Source organism: Hyperolius riggenbachi, chromosome 11, assembly GCF_040937935.1.
Source record: "Hyperolius riggenbachi isolate aHypRig1 chromosome 11, aHypRig1.pri, whole genome shotgun sequence".
Taxonomy (NCBI): Eukaryota; Metazoa; Chordata; class Amphibia; order Anura; family Hyperoliidae; genus Hyperolius; species Hyperolius riggenbachi.
The window spans coordinates 201,409,009-201,421,020 of NC_090656.1; the positions used below are offsets into that span (position 1 = coordinate 201,409,009).

Here is a 12,012-nt window from a genome sequence, read left to right on the forward strand (position 1 = left end):
AAGCTCTGGGGCAATTGCCCCCTTTGCCTCTATGGAAGCGCCGGCCCTGAGAACAGTTAGGGTTAGGCATCAGGAAGGGTGTTTGTGCGAGGGGGGGTGTTGTTGGTTAGGGGTAGGTACCACCAAGGCGGGATCTTACAGTCAGGCACCACCAGGGGGGTCTTAGGATTAGGCATCACCAAGGGGGTTTTAGGGTTGGACACTGCCATGGGAGGTCTTAGGGATAGGCACCACTGGGTAGGGGTCCTAGGGCTGGGCACCTCCGGGCACTGTTTGGGTTAGACACCGCTATGGGCGGTCTTAGGTTCAGGCACCACTGGGGGGGGTCATCTTAGGGTTAGGCACTGCCAAGGGCGGTCTTAGGGTTAGGCACCATTGGAGGGGTATTAGGGCTAGGCATTGCCAGGGGCGGTGTTCAGGTCAGTAACCGCTATAGGCGGTCTTAGGGTTAGGCACCACTGGGGGGTCTTAGGGTTAGGCACCACTGGGGGTCTTAGGGTTAGGTACCACCAGGGAGGTCTTAGGGTTAGGCACCACCAAGGGGGGGTCTTAGGGTTAGGCACCACCAGGGAGGTCTTAGGGTTAGGCACCACCAAGGGGGGGGGGGGTCTTAGGGGTGGGCACCACCAGGGGAGGTTAAAGGGTTAGGCACCACCAGGGGAGGGGGGTCTTAGGTTTTGGAAGTGGAAGGTTCTGTGTGAGAATAAGGTTAGGTTAAGCTGTAGTAAAATATAGGTAAGATTTTCTACACTTTTTTTATGATTATTAACAATTTTTATTCGGAAATATTATTACGATAATATACATCATCTACACTTTAAAAACAAAGCATATCTGTATATAGTAACAATATTTGTATTAACTAAAAGGATATTAACAATATTTTTATTACTGAAACCCCGCACCCATTTTTCCTCGCGCCCCTTTTTCATGTGTGCTGGTAAAATACCCTCAGTCTGTTGGACTCCCCTAGGAATGCTGGTAGTAAGATCGCTGTATATCTTGAGTTCCCATCTATGAAAACCTGCAGTACTCATTACCAAAGAACACGTTCCCTCTGCTGGGCTCCTCTATTTTTGGGAAACCCTGGTGGTGAGATCTCTTTACTCTGCCTGCCACACCCATTATGATGCACACATATCATTTAAAGAGAACCAGAGCTAGAAACGCATACTTACCTAAGGAGAGGGAAGCCTCTGGATCCCACTGCCCGGGACCCTCCAGCTGATCAGGGTTGTACTCCTTGATCACAGTAGCATTTTATTGACAAACAGGGCCAGATTTACCATAAGGAACTGTAGGCACGTGCCTACAGGCGCCTGATGATGAAAAGGCAGCTCACTCCCCTCCCTGAGCACCTTCCTCCCTCCTGTCCTATGCAGACTTCTGATGAGAGTGTAAATGAGAGGTTACTCACCCAGCTCTCGGCATTCCACTGAAGTGATCCCTCCTTCAGTCAGGGGCACCTTTAGCTACGTAATACTGAGGTTCCTCTAGCTACTTAATATTTGGGGGCACCTCTAGCTACTTAATATTTGGGGGCACCTCTAGCTACTTAATATTGAGGGTACTTCTGGCTACCTAATACTTGGGGGCACCTATAGCTACCTATGACAGGCAAGGGAAACGAGGGAGAAGTGACAGCTGGGCCAGCCAGCATACTTGTGGTGCAGTTCATGAGGGGTTGTAGGTGTATGGAGGGCAAAGTCTAAGGTGCCAGGACATCTGTGCCTATATAGGCTCCTCTGAGATAAATCCGGGCCTGTTGACAAAGGTGTGAAAATACCATCTAGGAGAAAACTCAGGAGATAAAGTTAATTGCATATGGACCCTTGTCAATAAAATGCATTTTAAACCACCAGCAAGCTAAAAAAAATAAAAATAAATAAAATAAAAATACTCTGAATAATTTTCACAATACTTCACCTAATTTTGGTACTCTTTCAATTGCAGAGGGATGAAAAGTTATTTTAAAAAGAAGATGAAAAATGATCTCATTGGAGAAAGCTTAGGAGAAAAAGTGAATTGAATAAGGGGACTGAGAGACATGAGATAGTAAGATACCAGTTGATTCAGCCTTCCATTGTCATTATCCATTTGGAAGTGAAATATCAGTTTTAGGAGGAGTGAAGTTAATGAATTCAAAGACAAATAATGAAAGTCTTCTCTTACTTCCCTGCATTGTATCTGGCGGGGGGGAAATACAGCTGCTGGGATCAAACATTTATTTTCCGCTGGACTCTGCGGAGTTAACGGGGGTTATTTGTAGTAAAAGAATACAGGAGATTTATCAGAACGCCCAGCGAGGGCTCCGAACATCGCCTCCACCCATCAATTACCCGCCTGAGCCCATTCACACAAGACTGCCACCAGAAATCTCGCCAAGACTGCTGGGACTTGGCTTCCTGCGGAAAAGCGACTTACACAAATTAGGCCGAGACGGAGGACATCATTTTACTTTAACAATCGGCCTGGTTAATTTCTCAGCGTGAAAATAAAAGATTAAAGGGATGCTTCTGCTTATTTCTAAGGACAGGAGATAAATCGAGTACACCGCGAGGCCTTGTAAATAAAGACGATAGCAAGCATGGGGTTTTCTCTGGAGATTCGCTGGCTGGGGATTGTGGTGGTGTGGGGAAAAGGTGTGTGTGTGTGTCTGTGTTTGTGTGTGTGTGTGTGTGGGGGGGGGGGGGTGTTAGGGTGTTTAGAAGTACTCAGGATTCACTTCAGCAAGAAACTAAAAAGGGGTTTTAACTTCTTACTTTTTTAACCTTTACACCTTTCCCCAGAAGAACAATACCTTCCAAATAAAGAGTACCCATGGCTTAAAAAAAAAAAATACTTTCCTAATAAGAGTGAAGCCCCACCCCCAGACTCCACCTGAAAACATTTAGAGACAGAGCCTACTATCATGCTGTCCCTACACTCTGGAACTCCATGCCACACTCGATCAGGACATCTTCATCCCTGGAAGCACTTAAAGAGAAACTCCAACCAAGAATTTAACTTTATCCCAATCAGTAGCTGATACCCCCTTTTACATGAGAAATATAATGATTTTCACAAACAGACCATCAGGGGGCGCTGTATGACTGATTTTGTGCTGAAACCCCTCCCACAATAGGCTCTGGTACCATACGGTACTCTGGGCAAACTGCCACAATGTAACAATGTTCACAGACAGGAAATGGCTGTTTAGAGCTGTCTGCAAGGCCAGAACAGCTAGAAACAGCTACATAACCTGCCCACAGTAAAAATGTCACCATGTAATACGTCAGAATGTGAATCTGGGAGAGGAAAGATTTTACAATGAGCAAACACTGCCTAAATCATTTATACATAATTAAGGTAAAAATGAAGCACTTTTTTTATTACATTATTTTCACTGGAGTTCCTCTTTAAGTCCAAACTGAAAAGCCACCTGTTTAGTCTGGCATTTATGGACGCCTGACTATTTATTCTGTAACACAGTCCAGCTTGCAACCCTGAATTGATCTGAGACATATCTATGTGTTAGTCCTATGGGAGAAAAGTGCTTTAAAAATGTTATTATATTGTGTATTATTGTATATTAAGTGTAGCCACAAAAATACCTGATCTGAAGGAGGGACCCCTTCATTGGGGTAATAGTAATTGGGGTCAGCTCACAGCTCTGGGCCCTCTGCAGTCGCATGGGCTGCTCCCTTGTAGTTACGCCTCTGTGGTCAACTACATCTACAGCTCCCACATCAAGAGTAACTATTAATCAGGAAGCAGGGGCGTAGCAATAGGGGGTGCAGCGGTAGCGACCGCATCGGGGCCCTTGGGCCAGAGGGGCCCCGAATGGCCGTCCCTCAACTACAGTATTAGCTCTATATTGGTCCTGTGCTCATAATAATCATTTATATATATACTTTGAATAGTGGTAATCATTAACAAACTGCTCCCCTTCCCCTTCTTGCACCTCTGACATTGTAGTTGCCATTGGCAGCTTTTAGTGCGCTGTTTCAATTGCTATGTATAGAGTGCATGGGGGGCCCCATTGTAAAACTTGCATCGGGGCCCACAGCTCCTTAGCTACGCCACTGCCAGGAAGCATTAACATTGTTCATCGGAGAAATTTTTTGCTAAACTGTGTCCGTGTCCCTGATATAAGAATCAAGGCCTAGAACTAAAGCTTGTGAGAAAAATCTGGTAATGTTTACTCAGGAAGGCGAATGCTTTTTGAGGCTGAGGAAGATTTGTATTGCTTTTTTGCTTGGCTTGTGGCGTGCATCATTTTTTGCCATTTAAATCTTAGTAACTCCTCCAACATTTTGCATGTAACTCCTCCCATGTTAGTTTTGTATTTCAACCTGCTCTAGACCTGTTTTAGGAAGGGAAAGAAAAACAAAAAGGGGGTGGCATTGGGGGGGGGGGGGGGGTAATTCCAGTTTCTACCTTTAGGCTGCTTACACACCAAGACGTTACAGGCGCACGTTAGTAACGCTCCCCCAACACACAGCAATGTAACACACACAGCCCACGTTGCGTTACATGTAATGCTGCACGTTCTCCGCAAAGTGCAGCATGCTACGGCGTTGGAGCGGCTGTAGCCGCGTTAGACTGTTTGCACATGCGCAGTGGGGGGCGGAGAGGAGGCGGGGAGAGCCAGCTACAGTAGCCGCGCACATGGCTACTTAATATTCACTGCACTGGCGGGCGCTGATTGGCCGGCGGGACCACGTGATGCGGAGTGTCTCGCTCCGCATCACGTGGTCCCGCTGGCCAATCAGCGCCACTCTGGGAGACATTATAGGAATCGAGCCGCCTAACGCGGCTCACTCTACCGTCGGCTCTTGCAGCACCATACGCTGTGTTAGGTGCACGTTATGCGACCTTAACGTGGCACCTAACGCAACGTCTTGGTGTGCAAGAAGCCTTAAGCAAAATCTGGTTTAAAATTAATGGTAGTAGTATCAAACAAGTCAATCCTAATAAACAATATCTTGCCTTATACACACGCTATGTGAAACTTGTCCAAAGTAATCGATCATGAATGCTTGTGTGTATAGCGGCCTCCGAAGCTCCCCGACACCTCAGCCAGCAACCAACCTGGCAGATTGATATGGTCAAGCACTAGGCCAAGAGCACTGTCCTCCCCGCTCAACCCGCCGCATGACATCACTCCTGCGCCACTCTGTTGCCCCCCCTTCCTCCCCAGGAAAACAGATTGCTAGACTACAGGCTAGCGATGCATTTGTGCAGCATCGGCCCTGCAATGTTGCACACAAGGGATCTCGTCCCAATACCTGCCAGGTGGCATGCTTTGTACACGTTTGTACAAGGCTTAAGGGTACATACATACATCCAATGTTACCACTTCAATGGACTATGAGGGCTTACCTACCCAATCTGTTCATAGTATTCAAAAAATGTGTTGTCCCTCATACTACATGGAAGTGGTAAAACTGAGCAATCCAAGCTGGATTTGTGTATACACCTTAAGGAACTTTGATAGTCTACAACTGGGACCAAAGCAAGTACTGGATGGAAGATGTTGCATAGTGCATGTGAATTTTTGGTAAAATTGCACAGAAAAAATAACACATTTTTCCATATATCAACATCTGCAATTATTGCAAGAGAATTATGTTACCTACATCCTCCAGTGGTAGACAGGTCATGTGTATGCTCGGTGTGTATTTTATCCCACAAGTGGGGCTTGCACTCTCTTGCAGGTAGGCACTTATCTGTTTTTAAGTAGCGCTGTTCATTTCTTTGCTATGTACTAGTTTAATTCATTTTTGGTCAGCTGCTCCCACTTAACAGCCATGCTTTTGGTGTATATGCAGAGCTTCTGTTTGGGTTCAAGGTGCGTTTGCAGTTTCTGGGGGGGCTCAGCGCACCTCTGATTGTAGGCCATTTGGAAACGGCCTGGTGATGCGCTGATCTACCTTTTGCGCAATTTTCAATTTTCGATTTTACTTGGTAGCGCACCCAGGCTATGCATATGCATAGGTTAGGATTTAGTGGGAGGGATGAGTACTTAACAAGTTGCATGCAAGCTGTTACAGGAAACCAACATCCTCCAGTGGTAGACAGGTTATGTGTATGCTAGGTGTGTATTTTATCCCACAAGTGGGGCTTTCACTCTCTCTTGCAGGTAGGCACTTATCTGTTTTTAAGTAGCGCTGTTCATTTCTTTGCCATGTGTATGTATTGCACTGTCTACATTTTGATTTTAGTGAATTTTCCATAGTAAAAAAAGAGAAAATCCTTCTTAGGATTTTCCATTTTGTCTGTGTCTATCCTGAAGCCAATCCCAATGTAATTTCCTCCCTTAACTCTCCTCTGCCTGACTGTGTATGCATTGCCTGCCCTCCTCCCAGTCTTCAGGCACTCCCACCCAGTTCTGCAATAGAAAGTGCATTATCTCAGCATGAGAAATATTGGCCAATCAGAGAGGAACAGAGGTGTGGGAGGGGAAAACAGGAGGAAAAGAGGCTTCAGCCAATCAGGCTGCATTAGTTAGCTCTGAGGGGAAAGTAAAGAAGAAAAAAGAAAACCCATCATGCCCTGCAACTTGTTTTGTGTAGCATTTGCACCAAATAAGAGACTGGGAAATGATGTTTTATAGAGAAGAAAAATAAGCGTGACTTTTCACTTTTGGATTGCATGGTTAGCATCCTTATTACTTGTTTATCAGATAAAAATAAAGAACTGATTTTTTATTTTACGCCTGACAGTTACTCTTTAACAGGACATTATAGTATCTCATATTTCAAAATTAAATGTTCCCCCTGCTAGGCTCTTGCACATCTTACATAGTTACATAGTTATTTAGGCTGAAAAAAGACAAACGTCCTTCAAGTCCAAACAGAAAATAAGGTACAACCCTAGCCTGCACCCTCTGGTTAAAGGCTTTAAGCAGATTTGATGTAACTTATGTTTTTTAACTGGGGCACATGTATAGTCGGGGCCAAGATTCTTGGGTTAATATGGAGAAAAAGTATGGGACACGATAGTTAAACATGCTCTTTGTTTGCCTGCAGTTTAGATACCCTTTGTGCCTGATGCTTCTGTGTTCACATGTTGACATATGATTTCATTTCTACGATCAAGAAACAAATTAAAAACAATTGTTGATAAAGCTTTTGAAATGGACATTACTGGGGATGATGTTAGATCATTTTTGATCAATGAACATCCAGCTGCTCACATTCTATATACTTTACCCTCTGGGTCATCCTATAAAGGCAGCCATTCATTTTGTTTTCACCTTATTGACACAGTATTTTGATCATTTATTACAACCTTTTGTTCTAGGTCTCGATTCGTAGATCAGGGACTCAGACATGTTTTTGTAAAAAAATTGCTCGTATTAATGATGTTGATGATTTCTGGTTATTAGTTACTCGTCATGTGGAGAGCCTCTACACCTCCATCCCTCATGATGTGTGGTGTAAAGGCAGTTGGTCACTTTTTGTTTGTGGCCTTGATTTTGACATTCAGCAGCAGAGGTTTTTGTTACAACTCCTCAATTATATTTTAAGGAACTATTTTGATAGGCACTTCTTTTTCCAATGCAGGGGTACAGCCATGGGGTCAAACGTAGCTCTGTCCTACGCTAATTCATGTATGAGTCTATACGAAGAATCATTTATTTACAATAACCCCCTCTTTAAAAAGTTTGCAAAGATACCTGGTTTCTATTGTGGGGGTAGGCCAGTCTCAAGCGGTGGTGTGTGTCTCGGCTTCGTGGGGTATGTGTGTAGGTGGGTGGGATTGGTGCACGGTTGCAATGTTATATGTTTTAACCTAATGTTCAAACACCTTAAAGTTACGTACCCCCTTCTCTGAGTGAGTTGGGTGCCCAGGCGGCGGTGTCCCGCACGCAGTCTGCTTCCCCTCAGAGGTGTAGTATTTAATCTCCTAGTATATAGATATACCATTATCTAGTTTCTCTCCCTCTGTGACAGCTGTTAATCGTTAGGGTGCAAGACACGCTCTTTCCCATGGATTTGGTAAGAGGTGTAGGGTGGGGGGTTGTTGGGTTTTTATGTTTTTTCTCTGTGTCTCTTCTCCCTCTTCCTTCTGACTCTGGGCTCTCCCCCTGGCCGTGCCGGGTTGTGCTGACGATCAGGCTTCAAATCTTCTCTAGGTATACTAATATAATGCTTTCATATCTACTAGACAATGGATACACTTAAATGCATCTGTTGGAACACAAGAGGTTTAGGTTCTAAGGTCAAGAGATCCTTAGTCTTCAATTATCTTAAACAATACACCCCACATATTTGTATTCTACTTGAAACACATCTGATCGGTAATAAAATATTATCACTCAGGCGTCCTTGGGTATCACAATATTATCACTCTACCTACTCCTCATATTCACGAGGGGTCTCTATTCTTATCCATAAATCTGTTCCGATTAAAATCTTAGACTCATGTTGTGATGACCAGGGACGCTTTGTTCTACTTAATTTTGAACTCTATGGTCTTACATACACTCTTGCAGGTATATATGTACCCCCTCCAGCCAATAAACAACTGCTATACGATATCATGGCAAAATCTTCCAGGTGGCATGGTGACAGACTTGTTCTAATGGGGGACTTCAACCTTACCATGGATCCTCTGATGGACAGAACAAGTGGCTCTAGCAGGGATGGTCGGGAACTCAAACTATGGGCTGAAGGCTATCAGTTACAAGACGTATGGAGATGGAAAAACCCCACGGGAAAGGCATTCACATGCTTTTCCTCTGCCCACCGATCCATGTCTAGAATAGACATCGCTTTTGTCACATCTCCTGTGTTATCTCAAATACAATCTATAGACATACTGCCATCAGGTATATCAGATCATGCCCCCATCTCACTTACATTGGTAATAGCTGCCAAACCTAAAGACAGATTATGGAGAATATCTCGATTTTATGTTACTGAACCACATATCCAACCCTTGATCGCGCATGCCCTTAGCAACTATTGGAGAGACAATACGGGCTCTACCTCAGAAGCTATTGTCTGGGATGCAAGTAAAGCAGTCATTAGGGGTCAATACATGACTGAACTCAAAGCTCTCAAAACAAACGCTAGATCACACATATCAAACCTTGAAAATCAGGCTAGAGATGCAGAACAGATCTTTGTACAGACTAATACTCCTGACAGTTGGAGAAACTGGCAACAGTTAATTAGGCAATGGAGATTGGCTCAAGTGTCGCTAACTAAGAATGTGATTTTACAACAGACACAACGTATATTCGAATTTGGTGACAAAAACAGTAAATTATTAGCCTGGCTGTCCAGAGACTTCACTACCCCTATGACTATCCCGACTATTTTAGATTGTAACAATCTCCCACTGGTCGATCCTGAGCATATCAATGCTGCTTTTAGAGTCTTCTACAAATCTTTATACTCCTCTAAAGTCTGTTATACCCCCAGGGACCTGGATGAATATCTTGCGGACATAGACATGCCAGCCCTTTCTGACCAAGACAAAGTTAAACTAGATCAGCTAGTATCTATTGAGGAGGTTCAGGACGCCATAGGCGACCTTAAACCCAATAAAACTCCAGGCTCAGATGGCCTTCCCTCTGAATTCTACCAATGCTACTCTGATATTTTGGCCCCTAAACTATGTTCACTATTTAACGAAGTACTGGAAGGTCATTCTTTACCGGAATCATTTTCGGAAGCGATAATTATTCTTATCCTCAAACCTGGGAAGGACCCAACACTGTGTGGGTCATATAGGCCTATCTCGTTATTAAATACAGATGCTAAAATCCTGGCCAAAATACTAGCGAACAGAATCAAGCCAATCATCACTAAGTTAATACATGGGGACCAGTCAGGATTCATGCCCAATAAAGGGACAGACATTAATCTACACAGACTATTTACAAACATATCTCTGGCCTCCTCGGTGTCCAGCCGCAGGGTGGTTGCCTCGCTGGACACCGAGAAGGCATTTGATTCGGTAGAGTGGCCGTATCTGTGGGAAATTTTGAAACGATATGGCTTTGGCCCTATATTTGTAAAATGGATACAAGCACTGTATAAAACTCCTAAGGCTAGAATTCGCACTGGCAATACTATCTCGGAACCCTTCCAGCTGTATAGAGGAACACGACAAGGCTGCCCGCTCTCTCCATATATTTTTGCCCTTGCAATTGAACCCATGGCTATACTAATACGTGACTCTCCTCAAATTCAGGGTATCCCGGTGGGGTGTATCGAAGAGAGAATATCGCTTTATGCGGATGACACACTTCTTTACCTAAATGACTCAGAAGACTCCTTAAAGTCTGCTCTTGACATTATTACAACATTCGGCTCATTTTCCGGTCTTAGAATCAACCAGGATAGGTCTGTCATCATGCCACTGGACAACCCCCGGCCCAGTATATCTTCCCACTCGCTGCAATGGGTATCCCAATTTAAGTACCTGGGTATTCAAGTTACCAACTGTGTGCAGGATTACTTTGTTCTGAATGTTAAACCGGTGGTGGAGGCCTTTCGTAGTAGGTCCCAGACGTGGAAACAATTACCCCTTTCTCTTATTGGGAAAATCAACATCTTTAAAATGATTTTTTTGCCTAAATTTCTGTATGTACTCCGTAACTCTCCTATTGTAATTTCAAAAAAATTCTTTAAAAATCTCCACTCCTTAATATCTACATTTATCTGGTCGGGCCAGGTCCCCAAAATAGCCCTGAGTACCCTGCAACTCCCAATAGACCAAGGGGGCCTGGCTCTTCCAAATATGCAACTATACTACTATGCTGCAATCCTAGTTACTGCTAGATGGTGGTTTGCTCAAGACAGATATAACCCTGCAGTTGTAACAGAGGCGGCCCGTCTGGGATCCTATGAGAGGCTTACACTACTACCATACAGGGGAACGGCCAATGATGAGCGATGTACTGTTCCGATGCAAACAGTGTGTAAGGTGTGGGTGGAGGCAATGAAATTTCTGGGAGTAAATGAAATACTCTCACCATATACCCCTCTATGGGACAATCCTAACCTATCTCACTTCACCCAGATCCCTGATCCTAGACTGTGGGCTACTGCGGGTATAAAAAACTTACAACATATTGTTCGCAATGGATCGCTGTTAACATTTAATGAACTTAAACAAACCTTTTCCATCACGAACAAGATGTTCTTTCGATACCTACAACTCCGTCACGCCTTTTCAGCGCAGTTCCCCTCTGGTGCGCCAGAGCTGGCAGTCAATACCTTAGAAAATACACTTCTGACACAATATTTAGATAAACCCCTCTCAGTTACCTATTCAGTCTTACTAGCCAAAAATAACGAAAAACTCCTTAGATCCCAAGAAAAGTGGAACCTAGATATTCAGGGCATAGATGATACAGACTGGGAGGATATACTTGAAGACTTCGTCAGAACCCCTATTTCAGCCAGAGATAGACTGATCCAGGTAAAATTCTTGCATAGAACATATCTCACTCCAGTGCGAATGCATAATATATGTACATCCAACAGTGTGTTATGCCAAAAATGCACAGCTGAAGATGGCACATTCCTACACATGTTTTGGAGCTGCACTAAAATCCAAACTTTTTGGACAGCCATTTTTGATACTATAAATGAAATCTTGGAATCACACTTTGACTGCACACCCAAACTAGCCCTTCTGGGTCTATTTGAAGAACAAACATGTAGCAAATATGTACAATTTTTAATTCGCATACTATGTTTCTATGCAAGAAAAGAAATTCTAAGAGTCTGGAAAGGTAATAACAATCCATCTATTAATCATTGGAAACGTACAATCAATATCGCTCTTCCTCTATATCAAATGACATACAAGAATCGTAACTGTATACAACGATTCCATAAAATATGGGCACCATGGTATAACAACGCTTTGACGGCTGGATCCAACCTCACACTTTAATCTTCATGTATCCTAATACCAGTATCTAGCTGGTTACTGGCGCGGTTTGGGTGGGGGTGGGGGGTGAGCCCGGAGTCTTCTTTCCTTTTCCCTTCTCCCTTCCTCTAT

At 43.9% G+C, this 12,012-nt stretch overlaps 1 long non-coding RNA gene across 4 annotated transcripts in view; it reads right to left on the reverse strand.

Moving 5' to 3' along the window:
* LOC137538533 (uncharacterized) overlaps positions 1-12,012 on the reverse strand; it is an 834,068-nt gene that overhangs the window by 394,675 nt on the left and 427,381 nt on the right. The window lies entirely within an intron of this gene.